Here is a 27031-nt window from a genome sequence, read left to right on the forward strand (position 1 = left end):
AGATCCTCAGCATGTCCGTCTGCAAGGATGTTACCGAGCCGTCCTCCTCCCTAAGGCTGTTCATCACAGAGCACCCCCTGTGAACCTTATGGAAGAAGAAGCGTGAGCACATCTCATCCTGCTCCACGTGGCGGACCCTGGATCGGAAGATGATCTTGGAGGATTCAGAGGTAAAGAGCCGAGCTTGCCGGCCCTTCAACTCTCTAAGTTCCTCCCTCACATCCACCCCTCTCCTTGAAGGTCAGTGCCAGAGGCCCTGACCCTGCTAATGGCAAGATAATGCATTAAGAGCCTTATTGCAGATTTTACACCTTTGGGAAACAGAGAGGAAATGGTCTGGGAGAGAACACTTGCTATGGGGTCATAGCTATCCACTACGTTGAGTGTGTGAGTGAATGAGGTGCTAGTGCTATTATTATGTAGATGACCCGAAACCTGCCCTCACCCAATTACATACATGACCAGTTAATGAAAGGTTCCTGACCTTGAGTCATTCCCAGATGAAACTGAACTAAAAATCAGCACAGATAATCTCATCATACTCGTGGTCCTTGTGTCATTCCACCTTTATTTAGATTCATTAACGTTGTGTGGAAGGGTTAGGTGCTGAGAAATCAAAATGATCAAAAAGCCCAAGAGCCGAGATGAAACTGAACCTTGACGTCAGAAGTGAGAGCGAGGCATGAATAGGAGGAGAAAGCAAGTGTGATGTACAAAGAGAAGCATAGAGAGAGATGAGGAAAGGTTGTGAGGCACACGTTGAGGGAGGAAGCAGAGCAGGAAAGGGATAGAGGCTTCAGAGACCATGGAAAATATATAGACAACAGCAGAAACAGGGAGAGAGAGAGAGAGAGTGAGTCACAAGAAACTGCAGATGTTGAAATCCTGAGCAAAACAAAGTGCTGCGGAAATTCAGTGGATCAGAAAACATCTGTGGAGGAAATGGACATATGACGTTTTGGTCCCGATCCGAAATGTTGTCTGTCCACACATGTTGCCTGATCTACTGAATTCTTCCAACACTTTGGGTTTTAGAGAGAGGGAGGGAGGGAGGGAGAGAGAGAGAAACGTGGACTGCTGATGGGACCAGCAAAGGGAAAGAAACAGAAGGAAAAGAAGACAAAGAATGTAGCTTGTGTGCATGAGTGAGAAAAATAAATAAAGGTGTTAGTCGGGTATGAATGAAATTAAGGCAAGGTCCTATTGATGTAGCACAAAAAAGACATACATTCTGAGGACTTGGATGTTGATTTTTTTTTGCACCAGTTTCCCCTAATGGAGACCTCCCAAAAAGACTCTCATTAGTACCACCTATTACCAGCACTGGAGAGCTTGAACGCAGGATATGTTCTGTGGGTGATAATGGCCATCAGCCTCTCCAAGTGTATCCCATTAAATGTGGAAGCATGGCCTGAGACAACTGGTCTTGCTGTGTGGTCATAATCAATACTGTCCAGCAGCTGATTGAGTGCTAGTGATAGTTTGTGTGTGTGGGCCTTTACTACTGTCTGATGAGCTCTCAGCTGACTGACTAGTTGCCAGCATCTGCTGGATCTTTAGAAAATGTTCACTGAGAGTGAAGCAGTGAAACGCAGCACCAGGGAAACGTTAGAATTCCCTTTCGCAGTGAAAAATTGCAATCATTTTAGAGTTGTTTTTACAGTATAAGGGTGACATGCAATGCTGTATTAACTATTAAAAAATTGCAATGAATGATTTCGAGGCCAGAGAGAGAATGAGAGAGATTTCATAGTCTCAGCTTTAGGTCCTGGTGATACGGAGCCTGTTACTACGACAACGGACGTGTATTTGGTAGTTTCTAATTCGTTGAAGCAGCAGAGAGAAACTATTCAGAGCGGAGATAGTTCCTGGGGAATTGTTGACCCCAAGATGATGTCCATTCCTCTTCATCCAATTATCTTAGGTCTATGAAGAATGGTTTGAGAGAGTGTTCATTTTGTATTCCTTCTTAAAATTATTATTAAGATGATGGCTTGAGACTCTTGAAAGGCGCCCATAAATAAAATGTATTATTATTATTATGGCTTTGCCAAAAGTGCAAGGTAGTTGAAACTGCTACAGCATACCTACACACATGAGCACACATGCACAGCAAGGATATATGCAGAGAAATCTACTCATAAAATGGCCCACATAGATAACATGTATACATAGATACAGGTGAGCACTCATTCTCACAAACATCCAAGAGTCAAGCATGTTTAATTGTTATTTGCACTGAGCCATCTCGCAATGGTTTGGCTCGTCACCCGACCATAAGGTTTTTGTGACTGACCCACAAGGCTTTTCATCTCCCTCGTATATTTTGGTTGTGTCTATGTAGGATAGTAGGTGAGTCATGGCACATAACCGTGGTTCTGGTGGGTAAGCCACGACTGGATTAGGTGTTCCTGGTCTGCTCTGTTTGATCAGTCGCTGGATAACGACAGATCTGGTCTGGAGCTGTGATCATGTTGTCCAGTCGCAAAAGGTGTAGTGACTGGACCCTCTGAGCGGATACAAGTGCCATCAACATGAGCGTCTTTAGTGTAGCTTGCTCGAGGCCGGGGGATCTGGCTGGTGGCCATTCCCTGAGATATGTCAGGACCACACTGATATCCCAAATATAGGTATACCTGGGCTTAGGTCTTGATATTGTAAATGCCCTTCATCAGTTTTACCACCAGTGGATGGGATCCCATCGCCTGTTGTCCTGGCGCTGGTTGTTGATGGCACTGTAGCTGATCCCTACATCGTGGTGTAGATAGGCCAGGAACTCCAGTATGTTGGTGGCTGTAGCTGTTGCGTATGTCGTCCCTGTTTCCTGGCAGTACTTCTCCCTTTTTTGATGCTGGTTAAGTACTGCCTCTGGTGGATGTTCGAAGGGATGCCGACATGGTGATGGTTTGTTTGGACAATCCCAGTTCCAGGTAAGGTCTGTTCAAACTTGCAACCCAGGCGTTTAATTTTCTCATGGCATGGGTGTTTAGCTTACCTGATAGGTAAGTAGCTGATAGCCAAATATGTCTTTCGACACACCATTGCCAAATCATGTTGACCAATTTGTCGCATGACAATGATTTTATGCCACCCATATGGTTAATATAAGCCATCACCGTAGTATTTATCAATTTGTAACCGAACATGCAAGTGCTGCATATTAGATACATATGCTTTTAAACCATAAAAGGCGCCCAACATCTCTAGATAGTTAATGCCCAGTGTAAGTAGTAATGATGACTCTAGGTTAGTCCATCTACCACCTGTGCTGGATATGGAGTTAGTCGCTCCCCAGCCTTGAGCACTGGCATCTGTTTTAGTAACTAAAGTAGGGTTAGTGATAAAGATAGGGCTGAAACTATGCCAAATGTTTTCTGCCCATCACTGTAGCTCTGATATTGCTTCAGTGGGTAAGTTCATGACACGATCATAGTGACCTGTATGTCGTTTTATTGCCTGTACCTTTGCTCTCTGTAAATTTTTATTTATTTATATATATATATATATATATATATTTTTTTTTTTGATAGTGCAAAGGTCCGAATTGAGTAGCCGGAAATGCTGCTACCATTTTCCCAATTACTCTTGCTACTTGTCGAATATCCTTTGGAATTCAGTTGTTTGGCGGTAACATATGTCTCCATTTTGAAATGTATATACTTAACAAATTTGTTTAGTGATGTTAAGTCAATGATGATGCGACAGCCAGCATCTTTTTTGGTTTTAGTGAATATATTCGATACAAATTCCAAAGGTTCATGTTTGGTCTTTTCGATGACCCCCTTTGTGATAAGTCTCACCAGTTCAGCTTGTCCCTCACGTTTCTCTTTGACGGAGGGAGAAATACCCTTTGGGGCCATTGTTGAACTGGCGGCGTTTTTTCTGACATGAATTGTATTTTATATCCACTATGCTTCAAACCGGTGCAATCTACCTCCTGTTAGTATTAAGCCACCACCTCCCAAAAGGTGATAGGAACCAGACCCACCTACCTCCATGGTTACGGGTATTTCCTCTGATTCCCTTTGGTCGGCTTGCGAGGTGTCTGATGTGGCGTGTTTGTTGGGGGTTGGCGCATTTTCCATGGGGTCCGCTCAGGGCCCTGGTCTAAAAAAGACTTACGGTGAAAGTAAGCGGACCCCGAGCTTTCACCAGTGTTGAATGGTGGATGTTTACTGGTGGATGCGGCGGGGTGCTGCCACTTGGTGGTGTGTGTTTTCAGTTTCCTCGTTTTATACCCTGCCTTCCCGAAGAGCAGCCTGTCTGGCTTATCGGCTGGTGTTTTACACAGCCCGGCAAATCGAGGACTGATGGCAGGTTTGATGATTTCTTTCCGCAGATTATTAATTTCAACCTGCGTGTTACACAACAACGCGAGTGTATCCTGTTGATTGGTGGTCATCTCGGTGTTGTTTATAGAACGAGCAAACGAAGTGATGCCTGCTGTCAATAGTCGGAGTATCCGCTGCAGCTTTAGCTCGTGGTGCCGGATGGTTGCCCCAATGTGTCCCCAGATTTGGCTGTTCACCGCTGGTACTTTTTAAGAGGTTCACAGTTCTCCGGCGCCTTCATTAATCACCTGCCCCTGCAGAGCTCTGTTGGAAAGGTGATTGATACTTGCCGCTAGTTTGGCCTCTAGCGGTTCCCCTGCATGGGGTTTTGACACGTAGCGGCCCACTGCACCAAGCAGCTGTTCCTGCTCCTGCACCCCCTGCATACTCCCGAAATCTTCAGCCATAACCCCTTGTTCTGGACCAGCCCAGTACTGGTCCCCAAAGCTATCCTCTGGAAAGGAGGATGCAATGGACAATGCAGGAGGCACTGTAGAGGGAGTGCCTGACCTCCCTATGCAAGAGCTCCCCTCCCGGGGTGCACCTTGCTGGAGCACCTGCTCCAAGAGCCGCTCCATGCGGCTCAGGTGGCTGTCCCTCCGCCTCCTGGGTGGAGAGACGTCCCCGTCCGACGAGTCGGATGCCACCGGCCGGTTGCTCTTCCGTTTGGCTTTGCCTCCAGCCCGCTGTTCAGACATTAGCGGTGCTGGACTCGGCTCGGTGTCGGGGATAGCGGAACGCCCGGATAGCGCTCCTACCGCCTGTTGCTGCCCCCCCCTTCTCCTCTTGCGGAGTTGGATGGGGGCAGATTTCGAAAGTCTTGTTTTTTCTTTTCGCGAGAGCGCTCTTTCTGCGCATCTCGCTGGAGCTGCTCCAATTGCTGTTGGATGCAGCTCAGGCGGCTGTCTCTCCTCCATTCAGGTAGAGACATGTCCCCGTCCGACGAATCGGACGCCACCGGCCGGATGCCTGTTCGGATGGCTAGATATCCAGCCCGCAGTTCAGGCACTAGCGGGACTGGGCTCGGCGCGGCGATGGGGATAGCGGAGCGCCCGGTTCCTACCGCCTTCTTCTGGAGCTTTTGCCTTGTAGATGCGAGAGCGCCCCTCAAGCAGCGCGTCTCGCAGGCACCTGCTCCGTGAACTGCTCCAGCGGCTCAGGCGGCTCTCTCTCCCCCCGTGCGGGTGGAGAGACGTCCCGTCCCAATCGGGAACACCTGCCGGATGCCTCTCGAGTGGCTATCCAGCCCGCTGCTCAGGTACTAGCGGGCTGGCCTCGGCACGGTGTCGGGGAATTACGGAACACCGGGTCGCTCCTACCGCCTGTTGCTGCCCCCCTTCCCCCCGACGGGAAACCGTTCCTCCTTGAACGGGGGACAGTTTTGTTCCAGAGCCTTTTTCTCTGCCTGTAAAAAACACAAGCAGAAAAAAGGCTCACCTGTAAAAGAAACCTCAGGATACTCACCTGACGGTCCGGTTCATCCTGTAACGGGACAGCCTAACTCCCGTTGCGGCCGCTGTTGCACTGCTGGCGTAATGCCGCGCCTGCGCACTGAGTGGGTTCTTCACGTAGTCACTCACGTGACTCCGAAGTAAAATCAGATAATTAGGCGAGGAATGGTGTTCATTGTGTTCACGAGGGAAGTGGTAACTGTAGTACATTTAACCAACCTTGATGATTGAGGAAGCAACTATAAATATGTGCATAAATATAGCAACAAGTTGGTCTGTCGTAGGTCAGGACATTTATCTGAAATATGTCAACCATTTTCTGATGGGGAAGAGCAAAATAATACTGGGCATATATACAGGAGGAAGCCTCTGAATTAGGAGTGAAATTAATAAGTGAAACAAGTCAATTAAATGTAATGTCCTTACACAGATATGCAGTTATATGTGGGAGTTGATGAAACCAATTGTGATTCATGGCAATAGGTTTAGAGTAGATGTCTGGTTCTTGAGTAACTTTAGCTCAGAACCGATGAGGTGGAGTTTGAAAATTAGATTCAGCCATGCAGCGTTGTGGAGATAAGATATTGGATACTTTCTTCCAGGAGGCACTTGGCAGTAGGTCAAGTATTGTAGAATCATTTAGTCAAGTGGTACAGGATTATGTGAGTAAAGGTAGGGTAGGTGTGGAAATACAGAAGGTAGCCTTGCACTTGTCCTACAGGCATGGGTTCTTGAACCCTCTGTGGATGAGAGCAGAGACTTCAGGGTGGATGAGCAAACTGGCCACCACTCAGTAACCCAACGGCATGATCGATGAATTCTCCAATTATAGGCAACCTCTAACTTGCAATGACTTCAATTATAGGTAACTAGCTTTCTTCTCCCACCTGCCGTCCCCTCCCCACAATCAATCTAAAGAAAGGTCTCAACCTGAAATGCCACCTATCCATATTCTCCAGAGATGCTGCCAGACCTGCTGAATTACTCTGGCATTGTATGTCCTTCCATGGTACAGGGGTCATTCCAGTCAGGGGAATGAAAGGGTATGTAGCTGTGAAAGGGGACAGTATAGTTCACTACAGCCATGACTGTGCATCCCAAAGTCCCTATGGCCTACATTGTGCCAGGATTAAGGATTCAGATTGGAGAAGAACTTGTAAAGAGAGGGGACAGATCAACTGTTGTGCCCATGAAGAAAGCACTGGCATACCAGGGAGGGACATACACTCTTGATAACATAAGTGCTGGTGGAAACAAACATGAGTTTGAGAAGCAAACCAGCAATGTGAGATGTTTCACAGGAGTGGTCATTATAAAGATGCAACTCGTGGAAGACATTCCAAAATGTGTTAAAACCAAAATTACTGGAGAAACTCGATTATCAGACAGCATCTGTGGAGGGAAATGCACAGATTGTGGCGCAGCGATAAGCCCGAAATGAAGGCGAGGAACCAGGTATTTCGGGTGGACTTTTATTAGCTGTTGTTCTCTTGTCCAGTCGGGTCTGCAAGAGAGAGATCACGCCTAAACCCCTGCCCTTTGTCCCTGTAGCTAAGGACCACCCCCGGACGAGTCCATTCTCTTGCCGAGGGGTTCGATAGTGGAATGGCCGGACACTTGGGAGCCGCCACAAGACAACATTTTGGGTCAGGACCCTTCTTTAAGACTGCAGGAATGGGGAGATAGTTGATAGAAAAAGGTGAGGGGATGGGATCAGTAAGAGTAGGTGGATCTAGGTAAGGAGGAGATGATTGGAAGATGAGTTAGATGGGGAGAGAAGGATGAAGATAGTTGGAGATGAGAGTCAAGAAGACAAAGTCCCGCATGGTAGGTTGGTTCAGAGATTAAGATGCATGGGAGTGACTTGGGCCAATGGATTCAGAAATGGCTTACTGATAGAAGACAGAAGGCTGTCGTGGAAGGACAATATTGAAGTTGGAGGTCTGTGACCAGTGGATTTCCGCAGGGATCTGTGCTGGGACCTCTGTGTTTGTTATATATATAAATGACTTGGACATAAATTAGACGGATTGGTTAGTATGTTTGCAGATGACACCAAGATTGCTGGACCATGCACTGTGAAGATGGTTGTCAAAGTATACATCAGGATATAGATCAGATACAAAAATGGCCGGAGAAATTGCAGATGGAGTTGAATCTGAGCATGTGAGGTGTTGCATTTTGAAAGGTCAAATGTAAGGGGAAAATATACAATTAATGGCAAGACCCATGACAGCATTGATGTACAGAGGGATGTTGGTGTACAAGTCCATAACTCCCTGAAGGTGGCAACAAGTAGCTAGACTGGTACAGAGGCATATGGTATGCTTGTTTTCATTGGTCAGGGTATTGAGTATAAGAGTCAGGAAGACCTGATGCAGCTTTATAGGACTTTGCACACAATACTCCAATGTGGCCTTTGGAATTCTGGTTGTCCCAACACAGGAATGATGTGGAGGCTTTGGAAAGGGTGCAGAGGAGGTTTACAGTAATGATGCCTGGATTAGGGAATATTAGCTATAGGAAAGGTTGGACACGCTTGTATTGAACACCAAAGGTTGAGAGGAGTCCTGATAGAAGTCTATAACATTATGAGATTGCATAGGTAGGGCAGACGGCCGGGGTGGACATGTCAAACACTAGTGGGTATAGCTTCAAGGTGAGAGGGGCAAGGTTTAAAGTTGACATTTAATTTACACAGAGAGTGGTGAGTACCTGAAAAGTGCCACCATCTGTGGTAATAGAGGCAGATACAATAATGGCATTTAAGAATTTTTTAGAAATACACATGGATATGCAGGGAATGGAGGAATATGGATTATGTGCAAGCAGATAGGTGTTAGTCTTGGCATCTTGTCCAGCACAGTCTTTGTGGGCTGAAGGGGCTGTTCCCGTGTTGTTCCATGCTCTCTGTACTAATTACACGGTTTATGTCAATATTTTGAGTATAGATTAGTTTAGTTTAGGGATGCAGCACGGAAATGGGCCCTTGCCCACCAGGTCCGCACCGACCAACGATCTCCGCACATCAACGATATCCTACACACACTAGGGACAATTTACACTTATTCCAAGCCAATTAACCTACAAACCTGTACGTCTTTGGAGTGTGGGAGGAAACCGAAGATCTCAGAGAAAACCCACGCGGTCACCTGTTCTATCAAGTTACATATTTACAATGGGAGTATATATCAGCTGACAAGATCACCCCTGAATGTTTAAACAAGTCATCTGTTGTCTAAACATGTTGCAACCTATTGAATTCTACAACTTAGACAACTCATTTTCTTTTTCTGTTGAAAGAGAATTGGATATTTTTGCCTGCCATACATTCTCTTTTTCTTTTATTTAGTAAGTCTAGTCTGTTGGTTATGTCCCAGGAACCCAAAATATACAAGATTACACAGACCACACAACATTAACAGCAAATTATAAGTCAACATTTAGCCGTGCCTTTACTTCCATCAGAGAAAGTTCCACCCATTGTCCTCCCCCACTTTCTCTGTCACCTGGACTAACTTGTTTTTCTCTCTCTTAATTCTGATGAAGTGTCCTCATCCTGAAACCTTAACCTTGATTCTGCCTGAGTTGTTGAGGTACACCAGCATTTTATTGTTCTTATTTCAGATTTCTAGAATTTTACAGAAAGTGCTGGAGTAACTCAGCACCATCCTGGTCGGCAGGTTTAATAACAATGTTGGAATTGTTGCTACAGTGAGTGGCAGGCTCTGCATTCACAGGGGCTGAGATTGTAGTGAGTGAGTGGAGTAGGGAAGGCAAAACAGTTGGTGTTACGCTGGCAGTTGGAAATAAAAAGGTCCAGAGAGAGTAGAAGGCCAGCAAGGGGAGTCCAAGAGGAGTGGAACTTTGGAGAAAGAATGGGTCCCGACCCAAAACGTCACCTACCCACGTTCCCCAGAAATGCTACTTGATCGCTAGGTTACTCCCGCACATTGTGTCCTTTTGCATAAACCTGCATCTGCAGTTCCTTGTTCCTACAAGAAAAATACTAAATTAGAGTGACTACTTTGCCTTAGAGCAAGGGTTCCCAACCTGGGGTAAATTTACCCCCGGGGGTAAATTTCACCTACCCAGGGGGTAGATTTTGCCTACCCATGGGGTGAATTTGTTGATTCTGGATTTGTACACATTTTTTCTCATTGACTGACTGTGTTTGGTTCTGGTATATCTGTTCATCATTAGTTGTTCATAAATAAATAAAATAACATTGTTAAGTGCTATTAAAGTTGCCAGGGGTAAATGAGACAAACAAGGTAGGGAACCCCATGAATGGTGCCAAATAAGAGATTTCCCCTCAAAAATCCCTGCACTAAAGGAATTTCCTAATTTATTCCAACATCCTAGCTGCTTTCTCCAAAGCCCCAATAATTAGTTATTTTCAAGATCATATTCCCTGTATGGATTTCACCTCCCTATCAGGCAATGCATTTCAGATTTTAATAAACCTCTAGCTCTAATAAAGTGTCATTCACATGCTAACACTTCTGCCAATTATTTAAAAGAACAACCTCTGGTTATTAATCCATTTGAAGAGGAAGACATTGTTCTATTATGAATTTCCTTGACCTTCAGTTTTGTACCAAAAGCTTCAAATTCCTGGGCGTGTAAATATCTGGAGATCTTTCCTGGATCCAGCACACTGATGCAATTATCAAGAAAGCACATCAACGCCTCTACTTCTGAGACAATTGCATTGATTTGCTATGTCAGAGAGGACTCTCTTTCTACATTTCTACAGATGAACAGTAGAGAGCATATTGACTGGTTGCATCATGGCCTGGTTCGGCAATTTGAACGCCCAGGAGTGAAGACTGTAAAAAGTGGTGAACAAAACCAAACCAAACCAAACATTATATAGATTTGTTAATTGTCTTATTAACTTGATGTGCAACCTTAAGAGATTTATAAATGTGTATATCCAAGTCCCTCTTATCTCACACCAAACAGAATAGTTCACTTTAGATTAACTGCCCACAGAGGGCAGGCGAGCGGGCGGGTAGGCGGGTCTGTTTGCCTGTCGCCAGTCTCTACTGTTTGAAATTATGCTCCCTAAGCTCAGGTGCCGATTATTTATATATAACAAGAAAAGCGCTGGTCCTATTGCTAACACATGGGACTCAACTACTTATTCAAATAAGCAGCATCTTTTTAATAATTTTTCTTGCTTATTTCATCTCAGGCATTTTAATGCTTTCCATCTGTAGTTTCTGTTTAGTATTAAGGCCATTCAGAACTTCTGTGCTGAATTAAATACAACATTCCATTCAGTAGGATTCTATCTGTCCTTCAATCTCCATTGACTGGACTGATTTAAACCTTGCTATTCTAATCACAGAAAATGCTGGAAACACTCAGGAGGTCATGCAGCATTTGTGGAAAGAAAAACAGTCAACGTTTTTGGGGTGAAAATGCTGGAGACATTTTGGTTCTGATGAAGGTTTTTTGCCCCAGAACATTAACTCTGCTTCTCAAACAATAGATGCTGCTTGGACCTGCGAGCAACCTCCCACTCCTTCTCTCCAGAGATGCTGCCTGTCCTGCTGAGTTACTCCAGCATTTTGTGTCTATCTTCTATTTAAACCAGCATCTGCAGTTATTTCCGTCACAACTTCCAACATTCTGGTTTGCTTCAAAATTTCCGCATCTGCAGGATTTTGACTTATTTATTATAATTACCTTCAGTTATGGAGGTCAGAATTACATTGGCACTCCACTACTGTTATAAGTAAAACTTTGCTTGCCAAGGCAAATTCCACAAGAGACTAGATCTGTTATTACTCTGTCACCAGATTTCCGTAAGGGATTTGGCAAGGTTCTGCATGGTAGGCTGCTCTGGAAGATTACGTAGCATTGGATCCGAGGAGAGCTAGCCAAATGGATAGGATATTGGCTTCATGGAAAGAAGCAGGGGATGATGTTGAACGATTGTCTTTCACTGGAGACCTGTGACTAGTGGTGTGCCTCAGGGATCAATGCTGGCCCCATTGCTGTTTGTGGTTTATGTCAATGATTTAGATGAAAACACACAAGACATGATTGGTAAGTTTGTAGATTACACTAAATTGGGTGGTATAAGAGATAGCAAGATAGTTTTCCAAAGTTGCCCAACAGATCACGATCAGTTGGGCAAGTTGGCAGAGGAATGGTTAATAGAATTTAATGCAGATAAATGTGAGGTGTTGTGTTTTGGGAAGTCTAACCAGGGCAGGGCCTTCACTGTAAATGGCTGGTCTCTGGGGAGTGTTATATAGCAGAGGGATTTAGGTATGCAAGTACAAAGTTCCTTGAAAGTGGCGTTACAGATAGACAAGGTGGTTAAGGCGGCTTTCGTCACGGCTTTTTGTTCAGAATTTTGATTATTGAAGTGAGGATGTTATGTTACAGCTGTACATGGCGTTGATGAGGCCACAGTTGGAATATTGTGTTTAATTTTGGTCACCCTGCTGCAGGAAAGATGTTGTTAAGATGGAAAGAGTGCATAGACTTACAAGGAATTTGTGAGGGCCTGAGCTAAGGGGAGAGGTTGGGCAGGCTAGAACTGTATTCTTTAGACTTTAGAGATACAGCGTGGAAACAGGCCGTTGGCCCACAGACCTGTGATCATCCTGTAAACTAACACTGTCCTATACACTAGGGACAATTTACAGAAGCCAATTAACCTGCAAACAAAGGTACACAAAAATGCTGGAGAAACTCAGCGGGTGCAGCAGCATCTATGGAGCGAAGGAAATAGGCAACGTTTCGGGCCGAAACTCTTCTTCAGACTGATGGAGGGTGGGGGGAAAAGAAAGGAAAAAGGAGGAGGAGGAGCCCGAGGGCTGAGGGAGAGCTAGGAAGGGGAGGAGACAGCAAGGGCTAACAGAATTGTGAGAATTCAATGTTCATGCCACCAGGGTGCAGACTCCCCAAGCAGAATATGAGGTGCTGTTCCTCCAATTTCCGGTGTTGCTCACTCTGGCCATGGAGGAGACCCAGGACAGAGAGGTCGGGTACAGAATGGGAGGGGGAGTTGAAATGCTGAGCCACCGGGTGATCAGGTTGGTTATTGCGAACCGAGCGGAGGTGTTCAGCGAAGCGATCGCCAAGCCTACACTTGGTCTCACCGATGTAGATCAGCTGACATTTAGAGCAGCGGATGCAATAGATGAGGTTGGAGGAGATGCAGGTGAACCTCTGTCGCACCTGGAACGACTGCTTGGGTCCTTGAATGGAGTCGAGGGGGGAAGTAAAGCGACAAGTGTAGCATCTCTTGCGGTTGCAACGGAAAGTGCCCGGGGAAGGGGTGGTGCGGGAGGGAAGGGAAGAATTGACAAGGGAGTTAAGGAGGGAGCGGTCTTTGCGGAAGACAGACAGGGGGGGAGATGGGAAGATGCAGTGAATGGTGGGGTCACATTGGAGGTGGCGAAACTGACGGAGGACTATTTGTTGTATGTGACGGCTAGTGGGGTGAAAGGTGAGGACCAGGGGGACTCTGCCCTTGTTGCGAGTGGGTTAATGGGGAGAGAGAGCAGTGTTACGGGGTATGGAAGAGACCCTGGTGCGAGCCTCATCTATAGTAGGGGAGGGGAACCCCCGTTCCCTGAAGAATGAGGACATTTCCGATGCAAACATGTACGTCTTTGGAATGTGTGAGGAAACTGGAGCACCCGGAGCAAACCCGGTCCCAGGGAGAACGTACAAACTCCATACAGACAGCACTCGTAGTCAGGATTGAAACCGATGCTGGAAGGCAGCAAATCTAACGTTGCACCACCTTTGGAGCATAAGAGGATGAGAGGTGAACTTATAGAGGTGGATAAGGTCATGAGGGTAATAGATAGGGAAAGTGCACATGGTCTTTTTACCAGGGTAGGGGAATCAAGAACCAGAAGACTTAAGTTTAAGAAAAAAGGGGAACATTTAATAGGGTAACATTTTCACACATACGGTGGTGGTATAGGGAATGAGTTGCTGGAGGAGGTAGTTGAGGCAGAAATCACAACAACATTTAAAAGACATTTTGACAGTTACTTGGATAGGAAAGAGATATAGGCCAAACACAGGCATGTGGGTCTAGTGTTGATGGGGCGCGTTAGTCGGCATGGACAAACTGGGCCGAAGGGCCTGTTTACGTGTTGTGTGACTCCATGTGAGCCCATAATCCACTCTGAACTTCTAACACTGTAATGAGGAAATGCTGTTCTTTTGGAGCTAACATCTGTTCAATGTCATGTTCAAGCTTCTCAAATGGATCACCTAAAATGATTTGACTTGTAGAGGAGATGTTCCTGACACCTTGGCCATTATTAATTCCTCTTACTATCGTGAAATCCCAGCCTAGTGCTGCACATGCAAACACATTAGTCCCAGGTGTTGTCAGAGTTGGTCATCATGTGATACACGTCTGGCACAGACACACACGTGCAGGTCTCACTGGAAAGAGCCTGATTGAAATTCTGGTGTGGTGCCAATCAACCAGGAAGTAGTCATTGCATTCACTCTGTGAAAAAGCAGATCTTTAATGGACTAGCATGGACTGTGCTAAACAGTCAACCATCTGCCGATTATCTTATTGGTGTTTCTGGGATCTTGTTGCATACAAATGACAGAAGGTAGACACAAAAAGCTGGAGTAACTCAGTGGGACAGGCAACGTCTCTGGAGAAAGGGAATGGGTGACGTTTCGGGTCGAAACCCTTCTTCAGCCTGAAGAAGTCTTGCGTCTATCATCGGTTTAAACCAGCATCTACAGTTCCTTCTGACGCATACAAATGATTGTTGTCCTTGGCATGATGCAAGACTGCCCATTGCTCGGAGTATTTTACTGACCACAGAGTGCTTTATGATTTTTCTCTTCGAAAATGTCAGACACTGACAAGTGAAGGCATTCCTTTGTCATGCAGGAAGAAAGAACAGTCCAGAAAAGGAAGCTGCAGCTGAGACAGCAGCGGGAAGAAGCAAAATAAATCAAAGGAACTCAGCCAATTAATATTGCAGCAGGTGGAGGATCTATACCCCAAGGTGCTGTGTACTGCTGATCAAAGATCACACATTTTAGTATTAATGTGGGTCAGACTTTGAGGAAACTTACACATGGAGCTAATGGAAAATCTCATTCCTCTTATCTACGTGGATGCAAGACAGATGTTGAAAGAGAGGGGGATGAAACAGCAAAGCGAGTAAGACAGAGAGAGAGAGATATGAGGAGACAGAGAATAACCAGTAAACATCTATGCTGCCACCAGAACTTAACCCAGTGTATCATGTGCAAAATTAGAAGAATCTGGCCACTTTAGGGCTTGATTTTTCCAATTATTATTTTCATCAACGTGTTTTTCATCCCCCTGAGATTATATAACGGGCAACATATAAATGTGGTTGGCTAGTAGTCAATGGACTAGTCAATGCACAATATTTGTATTTTACTAGCAAAATGATACAAAGTATATTTCCAATGAAGATTGATTCCAGAAGCCAATGGAGGAAATACTGTAAAAGTTGGTTTGTGAGGTAAAATGTAAGGAATTCCTCAAAGACGTGGGAAGAGGCATAATGGGGGAGATATTTAAAGAAGAAATTACAGATCTTAGGTTCTGTACAAGTGAAGGCACAGCCATTAATGGATGAACTGTGAAATTCTGGGACAAAGAAGCGCTAAGATTTTGGAGAGTTGTGAATTGAGAGAAATCTAATTAGGTGCATTCTGCACTCTCATGACGGTCTTCAGAATAGATACACATGATATACAACTCATAAGGCAGCCCAAGGATGAGATATTGGGAATGGAGTGAAATACGCAGTTCACAATTAGGTAGAGTTAGCTCTGCCTGGCTAAACCACTTCTCACATTGAACAATTTCAAATTTGATGAAAGGTCAAGAAATATATGCTTCTGCCTCTCTCTTCAGATGCTGCCTGACCTGCTCAACATTTGCAGCATTTTTTGTTTTTGTCATTGCTAATGCGGGCATGAGTTCGAGGATTGCATTTAGTCATAGCAGCAATGACATATGCTGTGCTTTTGTACATAGCAGGGAAATTGATACTAAATATGTGATATGTGTCTACAGTGGCCAAACATATGTGCTGCCATCACCCTAACTCTGAACTTATTATATACCTTAATAACTATCATACCATGTTACAATAAGAAAAAAATAGACCAACAATGGAGAACCACCTTATCAAGCATCTGTAAACAAATGCCACATAACACCTGATGTCAAGCAGCAATAACATTCAAATCCATGCATCAGATGAGGTCTACAATACAGATCTCAGCCTTGTCTCCCTGTATGAAAACAGCCTTCAGCATTCATCAGCATAACTCACACTTAATGTATTTTTGGGCCAGTTGTCTGAGAGGCTGAAAAGTTATTGAAACGTTTGGGATTTGGGCTGCTTATGCACCACACATTGTGTCAAACATCAGTCATATCCAACCTTGACCTTGAACAGCTGGCTACACAAAAACTCTTTGTTGTAGTCTTCTCCAGCTGCACATGTGGACTCATACATCAGTCATAAGCAGCCTTTGGCTTCAAACTATGGCTATTTTTGTTGGGATGGTAATGAAAGAAATACCTCGCAGCTTCCAGAAAGATTTACGTTGAGTTGGTTGTCAGGTGCTGGATAGCTTCAAACTGCACCAATAAAGCATAAAGCAAACTGTGATTCTTCTAAGATTACTGAGCTCAGAGAGGCAACGAGAGACATGAAACAACTGAGACCTTAACTTCACCATGTCAACACTCCTGGGATTCACTTCAATCTCTTGGTACCAGCTACCACTGTGATACCCAACTCCACCACAACTGTCCTTCTTGTCTATGACTAGAGCACTCAGGTAGTTGGTTCACCAAGAGCTGCAGTTATTTAATTCAGTCCACCAATCTTCCTCCTCTTTCTCCTTCTCTTTTATGCTGGAGGAAGAACATAAAGGGGTTTATTAAAAGTGCCTGGTTCTGACTGAGTATTTCCAGACTTCCTGAGGAACAGGGGAATGCTTTCAAATGTGATTGGGGATCTTTACAATAGATAAATCACTGGGATGCTCCCTGAAGAGTGGACAGAAGAGAAAGTAATCACAATCTGACAGCATGTAATGGCCCAAGAGGCTCCGGGCTAATCCTTTTCCATCAATCAGGCACGGAAATCACTATCAAAATATGGAGGGGACGGCAGAAACATGTGAAACATTTATAGATCTCTCCTCTACACATCTCAGTGTGGGGAAAGGACTCTTGATAAAGTTTGATAATGTCATCAATTGCAGACCAAGTCTTGCACTAACACATGTATTTCCATAAATTTGTAATGTTTTAATATACCATGTTGATTATTTTTGTTGCTGATAAGTAACAATGACAATCATTTAAGGGGTTTCCATAAAGAGGAAGAAGATTGGACTTTATAGCCTTCCATCATAGTGAGGAATGTAGCGAATCTGCAGTGGTGGATGTTTATGTTAACTTTTATGTAGTTGTGTGTCTTTTATTGCTTTTGTTTAGTATGGCTGTATGGTAATTCGCATATCACTGTACCTAAATTGGTACACGTGACAATAAAAGACCTTTGAAACCTTTCATTATTTTCAATCTTAACAACAGCCATATTCCATTAAGAGCAAGTGCACATGTATTTATTCAAATGATGCTGTGTTAGCCACACAAGGTGATTCTTTGAGTCAATATAAAAGAGATCTCAAGAAAGATTGCACACCTTTTTCCAAATCTGGCACTTCGAACGCAAAGTTATCTTTGCTACATTTCCTTCTTTCATTAATAGCTTCCATGCAAACAAAAGGGAAAAGTGCATAATTGTGGCACACAAACTAAACACAACAGCTATCCACAGCACCTTGGGTCTCTCCAGAGCAAAGCCTCAGAAACAGCTACCATCTTGGAATTTCTTCTAAAAAGACAATGAAGGGTAAACATGTTACAGAGGCTCATTGAAACATCCTGGAGAAGCAATGTTCCAGCTCTTTAATGAACGCAGGCCCTGACAATCCCATATATATTAGCATGAAGCTTCCATCTGGTGGCCCATACCTAATTTGCCAACTTGCAGGTGAATAGTACCGTGCGTGTACTGGGTCCTACTGGCTGTCTTAACAAATATTTCACCGTGCAGTGAAAAGGGATTCAGATATTCTCCAAGAGGATAAAAAGGTTATAGCTGATTCTGAATTCCAACTGAATGAGGAAATTATTCACCAAAGAATAGATTTAAGTCTACATGACCTTGCATTCCACATATATTCCAGCTTTGTCACAATGTGCTGGAGGCTGAGATCTGCACTGGTGACCAACAAAACAAAGTCAATCACAGACCCGACAACTGAGCTTCTGGGTATCTGCCTTTAATGTAAGTATTCAATCATGTTGTATGCAAAGCTTATGCCTATGTGTTGAATATATGGGAGATTACAGGCTCACCAATCTGTGCATGCAATAAATGCTTATTCTTGAATTGAACGGAGGAACCAGAGCAATCCACATAGCTAGGCCAGGCTTCACAAACAAACTAACACATTTCAACAAATGCCTTCAACCTGTATCTATTTAGCCATTGCTTGCCCCAGGCAAAGAACATCAAACAAGGGGTGGTTATATGACTGTCCAGTCACTTACCTCGGCGGAGATGCGACTTTGCTCCTAGTCGCATTTTCGCCTCTCTCGCATGCTAACAAATTGGATTGGTGCGGCCTTTCCCGGAGACGGCCCAGAGCTTGAGCAGCAGGCGCGGTGCGGACTTCCATCGCGGACCCATAAGAAATGCTTCTGACCGCCGGCCTACTGACTTTAACATTGTGAAGCTGCCATTTGTGGAGCTTCTAGCCGCGGCCGTGGCGTGGACTTACCATCCCGGAGCCAGGGATCCCTTGCAGGGGATCACCAGAGAAGAGCTCCGACTGCTGGCCTGCCTGCGGCCCATAACATCGAGAAGCTGCGGTATCCGGTAAGAAAGTGCCGATTCGGGCACTCAAAGCCGCAGAGTGTGTTTCATCCATCCTGACGTCAGAGCTTCGATCATCCCGACGAGAGGGCCTGTACATCGGGCCGTCCGTAGTCGCGACTACGGAAGGTCAAGGCCTCATACACGGGTGAAGAAAAGGAGGAAGACTCTGAACTTTATTGCCTTCCATCACAGTGATCACTGTGGTGGATGTTTATGTTAAGATCTATCGTTCTTTTAATTGTGTTGTGTTCTTTTAATTGTATGACTGCATGGTAACTCAAATATCACTGTACCTTAATTGGTGCATGTGACAATAAATGTGAATTTGAATTTGACTGTATGTTAAGATGAAGCTAGGAGTCTGAAAAATAGGGAGCAATAAAATTGTTGTTATAGGTTTCGTGCAAAGTAAAAGCATAGACTATCTAACAGAACGTATTAGTTGCTTCCAACATGTGCCTACTTTGGCTATTGATGCTGGTTTACAGATGCAGAGGATACATTTTCATAACCTAGGGCAAAAATTATGGAATTATACATCATTTACATCACTGCCCCTTAGCGTGCACTTACACCTTAACTCAGTTTAATATTTTATCTGAAATGGTCTCCAACAGTGTATTCCATCGCAATAGAAGGACCCCTTTTCCCCCCCAAAATAGACTTTATTCAGAATAAAAGATATATACAACACAAAAACAATGCAAATTCTCTTCAGACATTCTTAGCGTCTATAGAATCTTTCCCTGGCCCCGGCCTTCGCGATGTGTTTGTGTGTGTGTTTGTGTGCGGTGGGTCGATGCAGCTCACGGTTTCAACGCGGACGATCGATCCAGGCTTACCAGGCGAGTGTCCTTGAGCTGGAAGGTTGAAGACACTCTTTTTAACTCACCGATTAGGTCGCCCGTGGGACAGCCCCTTAACGGCACTTGGTGCCCATGTGCTTCGGCTTACGCACAGCCTGATGCAGCCACACATGAAGGTGGCCATCAGGATGAGGGTGACTTTGGGCTCGCTTTTGCTGCCATTGTCTGCCGACGTGCGTTGCGACCCGTTGGACCCACTCCATCTTTGATCCTCAAATGAACTGGAAGACGGGTCGGGTGATAGCTGAGGCAGAGGAGCGGGGATTGGCCACACCTGCGCCGTGGACAGCAGCACGGACTGCACCACACACCTGATGATCAAATTCTTCCTGGTTATCGACAGAGAGTGCCATTTCCACTATCCACTCCAGCCAAATCTTGTTGCATGCGTTGGCCCCTTTGTATCAGATCCAGAACACCTTCAGGTAGACAGACCCGATTGTGAAGGGGATGGAAGATCAGTCGGGTCAGTTGCCAAAAGCATGGCCACGTTCTTCCTGCAGTTGTTTCTGAATCCTGACACCAACTCAAATGGGTCGCAGATGCTGATCAATCTGCAGACCAACCGTGTCTCTGGGCAAACAACGGTGACATTGTCCATGTCAGGTAAGTTTTGATCTGAATGCCTCTACTGCCTGTCAGTGTCACCCCTCTTATGCTCTCTTCCTTCCTGCTGGATTCAGCAAAGGTATCTCTCCCTCTGGTTTTACATTTCACTCTTCTTTCCTTCTCTGACACTCTCTTTTCTTATTTCCATCGCTAGATTTTATTACTAACTCTACACCTCTAGCTGGTAATGTCTTAACGTCTCTCAGCACTTAAATAAAAGGAACCATTTTCATTTATATATCCCCTTACTCAAACCTGGGATGATACAGAATGGTTTAAATTACATTTGAATTTACTTTCTACTCTTCAAATGGAGCAAGCTTTCTTCAATACTGTCCCAGAATTGCGCTGAAGTCTCTAGGGTGAGAATTGAACCCTTGACTTTCTTACTCAGGTGTATGAGCATTACCAGAGTCAAAGCAGCGATTGGGTTTAATATCTCTGCAATGGGGAAAGGCAAATAATCAGCCAGTACTCCTCTCCACACAATCTAACTGCAGGTATACGAAAATGTTGAAAGTGCTATTGTTCGAAATACAAACAAATGAACTTCAGCTGTTCTGTCAAAAGGATGGGCTGTTATAAATCCCTTGCCTCTGCTCAAGTGCGAGGTGGCAAAACTGTTTATTTCGGCTGTTGGCCTCACTCATACCTACAAGTGCCAGCAGCAACTACTACTATGATTAGCAACTGTCGCTCAAGTATTATACCGTTCGTGAATACCGCAAAGCTCACTAGGCTTGGCTAATGGAATGTCTCTCTACCATTTATGACGTGCATATGAAAATGAAAAATGAGTTGTTATACACTGTTGTGAAATTATATTTTACATTCACCAACAGGATGAATGATCAGTTTATTCCATGAACAGACAGTGAGAATGAGCAAACATCATCAGCCATGACCCAGTGTTGGACAGATGTACACCTAGGCAATTGTACTTAAGTTTGTTCTTTTGTAGATTATATTTTTCTATATCTATATTACTAAAACTCTCAGTGTAGCGCAGTTGGGGAGGCCCGTCAGCCACGAGCGTGCGCTGTGGGCCCGGTATCTGTGCTACGGTGGGTCCAGGGTGGGGAGAGGCCACGCCGGGGACCTGGGACCTGGCCACTGGGGCTGGGGGCGGCGACGCTGCTGCTCCAGGCCCGCGGGGAGGTAGAGGAGCGGGACCTGGGGCAAGGACTAGGCCGCAGCTCGGCCCTTCGACGTCCCCCCACAGCTCCCGCCTCAAGTACAACTTCATTGCCGATGTGGTGGACAAAACGGGGCCGCCGGTGGTTTACATCGAGATCCTGGGGAGGTGAGGAGGGAGGGTGGGAGGATTGAGGGAGAGGAGGGGGTGGGGGAGGTGGGGAGGTGAGGAGGGAGTGGGGATAGAGGGAGAGGAGGGGGGAGTGGGGGATGTAGGAGATGTGGTATAGAGGGAGAGGAAGGCAGTGGGGGAGGTGAGGAGGGAGAGTGTGGGGGTGGGATAGGGGGGAGATGAGGAGTGGTGGAGAAGGGGGATCGAGGGAGAGGAGGGGGGTAGGGAGGGGAGATAGCTTATGGAGGGAGTGACTGAGGGGGTAGGAGAAAGGAGAGGGAGGGAGAGGTGCGGGAGAGAGAGGGGAGGAGAGAAAAAATAGGGAGGGTGAAGAAGAAAGGAAGAGGGTGCTGGGGATGAGGGGGAATGAAGGAGGATAGGGATAGGAAGAGGGATGGCAAGGTAATGGAGGAGGGGAAGGGGAGGCTGGGGAAAGGGAGGATAATGGAGGAGGGTAATAGGGGGCTGTGCTGCAAATGGTGTCAAATATCACTACACCAATTGGGGTATGTGATAATAAAAGTCCTTTGTCCTTTGAAGAGGGAGAGTGAGATGCATTCACATTGATCTTATTTTTTACGTTATTGCCATTTTAAACTTTAAAAACGTCAGCTGCTCCTGCACAGTTGGGGGCTATGGGTGATTGGTTAAACATTGCGTTGGGGGAACGGGACCCAACTGGTCCCAACTAGGTCAAGTATGTATTAACCCTAGCATTTCGCCCATGCACATGGTGTACTCTATGTATCTATGTTTGTGAACACATTATGATCCTGTGTGACAATAGAATCAAGCAATGTGCCTACTTTGTCACAGCTAGTACTCACTGGAACACATTTTGCATTTTGATCTCTCTACACCGTGGCTTAATACAATAATGCAATACTGAAGTCAGAATCACAAATGTTGAGTCTTTAATAGGTGCAAAGGCAGCACCTTCTGCACACTGCCCTTGTTTGAATTTTTAACATCAATATTACTAGCATAATCAAGGTGACCCACCACCATGAGTACCATATGTCATCAAAATCTCTGCTGTTAAAGAACAAAGAACCAGATGCTTCGGGGTTTACTGCTGGCAAGAACTTAAAAGGAAGCCTATGTGATTTCCAACATATAATCATATAATAGTACTACATACCTGGAAGTAATGTAGTGCACAAGCAACACCCCTTAATTTTCAGGGCAACTAATAATAGTTTCTGTTGTTGGAAGGACAAAGGACTCTAGGCAGGTTTCTAATGAGATGGCTGCAATGCAATTGCTGTGATAGCCAGGTTAGGCAACACAGAAGGTTAGGCAATACCAGAAGATAGACACAAGAAGCTAGAGTAACTCAGCGGGTCAGACAGCATCTCTGGAGAAAAGGAATAGGTGACGTTTTGGGTCGAGTTCCTTCTTCAGACACCTCAATAACCTATTACTTTCTTCTAATTTATCCAAAAAACTCTTCATCTTCACACTGTCTATTCCACCACACTCTCTAATATATATTTACTGACTTCTCTCTGTGGTGCATTATTTATTTAGCATCAGTGAGAGTATTAGGCATTTCCACTTCCGAATACAAATCTACACAATATTAATGGATATTCTGCAATAGGTTTAAAGCTTTTTTACCTTTGACGTTCACTTAGACATAGAATTTAATCAAGGGTGAATATTTTTCTTGCAGCGGAAAGATTTAATCAATTTAATGAAAATATATAAACAAACAATTAACGTATTTTCTTTTAGATACTAAGTAATCTGTCATAATTATTTCCTTGCTCCCTCAATGGGTTGAGATAAAATTATAATATTCTGAACAAAACATTCAAAACATTCCAGAAACAAGGAATAATTTGCATCAGGAGTAAATGAACAAACAGAATGATCCACCAAGATGTGTACAAAAATACATAATCTCTGATTTAATACAATGTTAAATTAAATGACAGCGTTTGTTCTTCACAAAACCATAGAATTAAAACACAGCACAAAGCAGGACATTCAACTTTTGGCATTGCCTCTGCTCTTTTGTAAAACAATCCAAATAGCTCCACTTCACCACTCCTTCATAAAGTTCTTGCAAAGTTTTCTTCTTTATTTATCAAATCTCTCCTCCCTTGAATCTGAACATGTTTCATCAGACAATTGTGAGTGCAATTTATTTTCTACAAGCATAAATGTGTAGGTTAACATGGCTTCAAACTTAAAGAAAAAAATAATAAATGGGCAGCTAGTCAGATGACTGAGCAGAATTCAAAAATGATTAATAGACTAAAAATGCTAGTCAAAGACAAAGCTAGCAAGAAAAGCAAAAATATACAGTAAACATTTCAACAGACATTTAAAAAATAGCATTGGTTCAATAGAACATGAGTTTGGGAAAATAATAATGGAATTATTTTGTACTGGACTTTATTTTGCAATTTAAAGTAACCAAAGAGATATCGGAATTGGAAGGGATAGAACAAAGATCCCTCTTTGGCACATTACTTGTTACAGGCCTCTACTGGGGCTGCCATTATGCTAAGGACAGAATTTTCATGAAGTAGAAATTATGAAGTGCATTCAGTAAAATTTTCTGAATCAATATGTGGATGGCCCTACCAGAAAAGAGGCAATACTTGATCTCATCTTGGGAAATAAGGCAGTGCAGGTATTAGTGAGGGAGAACTTTGGGATCTGTGACCATAATTCTATTCGTTTTTAAATTGTTGTGGAATAGGATAGGACAGATACAGAAGTTGAAATCCTAAATTGGAGCACTGTCAATTTTGATGGTATTAAATAGGAATATTCAAAAGGTGATTGGGGAAGCTGATTGTAGGTAAAAGGATGTCTGGCAAGCGTGAGGTGTTTAAACACGAGACAGCGAAAGTTCAGAACCATCGTGTTCCTGTTAGAAGAAAGGGCAAGGCTGGCAGGAGTATGGAACCTGGATGACAAGAGATGGTCAAGTGGGCATATATCTGGTGTAAGTAGCTAGGATCAAGTAAAGCCCTTGAGGAGTATAAAGGGTGCAGAAGTACATTTAAGAAGGAAAACAGAGATAAAATAAAGAGCACGAGATAGTTTGGCAGATAAGATAATCCACCGAGATTCTACAAGTATATTAAGATCAAAAAGTAACTAGGGAGAGAATAAGGCCCCTTAAAGATCAATTAGGTAATTTATGTGTGGAGGCATAGGAAATGGGCAAGATGTTGAATGAATATTTTTCATTTGTATTTACCGTGGAGAAAGACGTTGATGCTAGGGAACTCTAGGGAAGTCAATAATGATGTCTTGAATAGAGCCCAAATTACATTACAGTCCACATTGAGGGCAGCACAGTGGCGCAGGAGAGTGGCACATTGGAGCAGTGGAAGAGTTGCTGCCTTACAACTCCAGAGACCTGGGTTCGATCCTGACTATGGGTTCTGTCCGAACGGAGTTTGTACGTTCTCCCTGTGACCGCATGTTTTCTCCGGGTACTTCGGCTTCCAAACACATTCCAAAGACATGCAGGTTTGTAGGATAATTGGCCTCTGTATATTGTCCCTAGTTTGTAGGATAGAACTAATGTATGGGTGATTGTGGTCAGTGTGGACTTGGTGGGCTGAAGGGCCTGTTTCTACACTCTATCTCTAAACTAAATTAAATTAAAATTAAACTATAGAAGAGGTGCTGGATATTTTTAAATGCATTAAGGTAAATAAACCTCGGTGAGCTGAGAAATGAATTCACGGCTTTCTTATCTGAATCCTTGTTGCATTTGTGGCCAAAAGGCTCAAATTCACAGCACATAGCAACTTTGGTTCCAACAAGTCTGGATTCTGCCCCAAAGGCTTTGGATATGTTAATGTCCAAATCATTGGTAGGGCAAAACCCATTCATCAGTTTCTCAAGATGCCATTAAAACCAGAGGTCTTTCCATAAAATAACAGTTTGTGACAATAATCAAAACATCAAACAGGATCATGTTTCATTGAGGGACAATAAACAAATTCACTGATTTCTTTTGTCTTGCCTGTTTTTTGGACATTTAAGATACAATCAAAGTATGGGCTACATCAGTCAAATTCTCAAGGGAATGTGTTTTACATTATAACATTAAGGCGACTTCAGGACAAAGTTTGGCAGCCTGCAAAGAGCCGAAGATATGTTTGATCTCATGTGTAAGAAGGAACTGCAGATGCTGGTTATACAACATCTCTGGCGAGAAGGAACGGGTGCTGTTTCGGGTCGAGAGTGAAGAAAGATCTTGACCCGTAACGTCACCCATTCCTTCTCTCCAGAGATGCTCTTTTTCCCAATTCTGTCAGGCAGAAAATGCAAAAGCTTAAAAGCACAATTCACCAGACAGCTTCTTCCCCTCGTTATCAAGTTTCCAAGCGGTCCTTTTGTAAGCTAGAGTTCAGTACTGTACCGATTTTCCAACCTACCTCATTGCAGACTGGACTTTTTCTCTGGAATTGTAACGCCACAATGCTGGAAAACTACGTTCTGTACTCTTATCTTTTACTTTTCTCTTTGATTTGTTGTACTTGTGTATGACTTGATTGTATTCATGTATAGTATTATCGAATTTGGTTGAATAACACGCAAACAAAAGCTTTTCACTGCACGGTACACGTGACAATACCAAATGGGTGATGTTTTGAGTCGGGACTTTGTGTCAGAACCCTTTACTTTCCCTTCATAGATATGCTTGACCTGCTGAGTTCCTCCATCATTTTCTTTGCTACAAATTCAAGATTCTAGAGAGTTTATTGTCATGTGTCCCTGATAGGACAATGAAATTCTTGCTTTGCTTCAGCACAACAGAACATAGTAGGCATTGACTACAAAACAGATCAGTGTGTACATATACCATTATATAAATATATACACACATGATTAAATAAACTGATAAAGTGCAAATAAACAGATAATGGGCTATTAATGTTCAGAATTTTGTCCGAGCCGATTTTAATAACCTGATGGCTGTGGGGAAGTAGCTATTCCTGAACCTGGTCGTTGCAGACTTCAGGCTCCTGTACCTTCTACCTGAAGGTAGCGGTGAGATGAGTGTGATCTCAAATCTCAAGATCTCAAATTTAATGATCTGCAGGTTCTTCTGTCCCGTTTGAGACTTTGCTGGCATGTGTTCTGTTCAGAGGGTTAGAGACTAGTACATGAATTGATCTGAAGATCTTGACCAGTAAGTCACCCATTCCTTCTCTCCAGAGATGCTGCCTGTCTGGCTGAGTTACTCCAGCATTTTGTGTCTATCAACATGAATTGATGTTGCAATCACAGTTAACAGTTCAAACTGTGTAAAATCGTTAAACTGCAGAGGCTGCTTTATTACACAGTATTTTCAATAGTTGTTTATAATATCTTATTGTATTATTTTATTTGTGGTATTTATTCAGTCTTAATAAACGTTTGAGAGTTCTGTCGTCCTGCATTATGAACCACGTTCTGATGGGTTAAGTTAGATCCATCAGAGAGTAATGAGATAACCATCTACAAACTACTGGATTGTCCTTAAAAT

The sequence above is a fragment of the Amblyraja radiata genome, chromosome 24 (assembly GCF_010909765.2).
Source record: "Amblyraja radiata isolate CabotCenter1 chromosome 24, sAmbRad1.1.pri, whole genome shotgun sequence".
In the NCBI taxonomy this organism is placed as follows: domain Eukaryota; kingdom Metazoa; phylum Chordata; class Chondrichthyes; order Rajiformes; family Rajidae; genus Amblyraja; species Amblyraja radiata.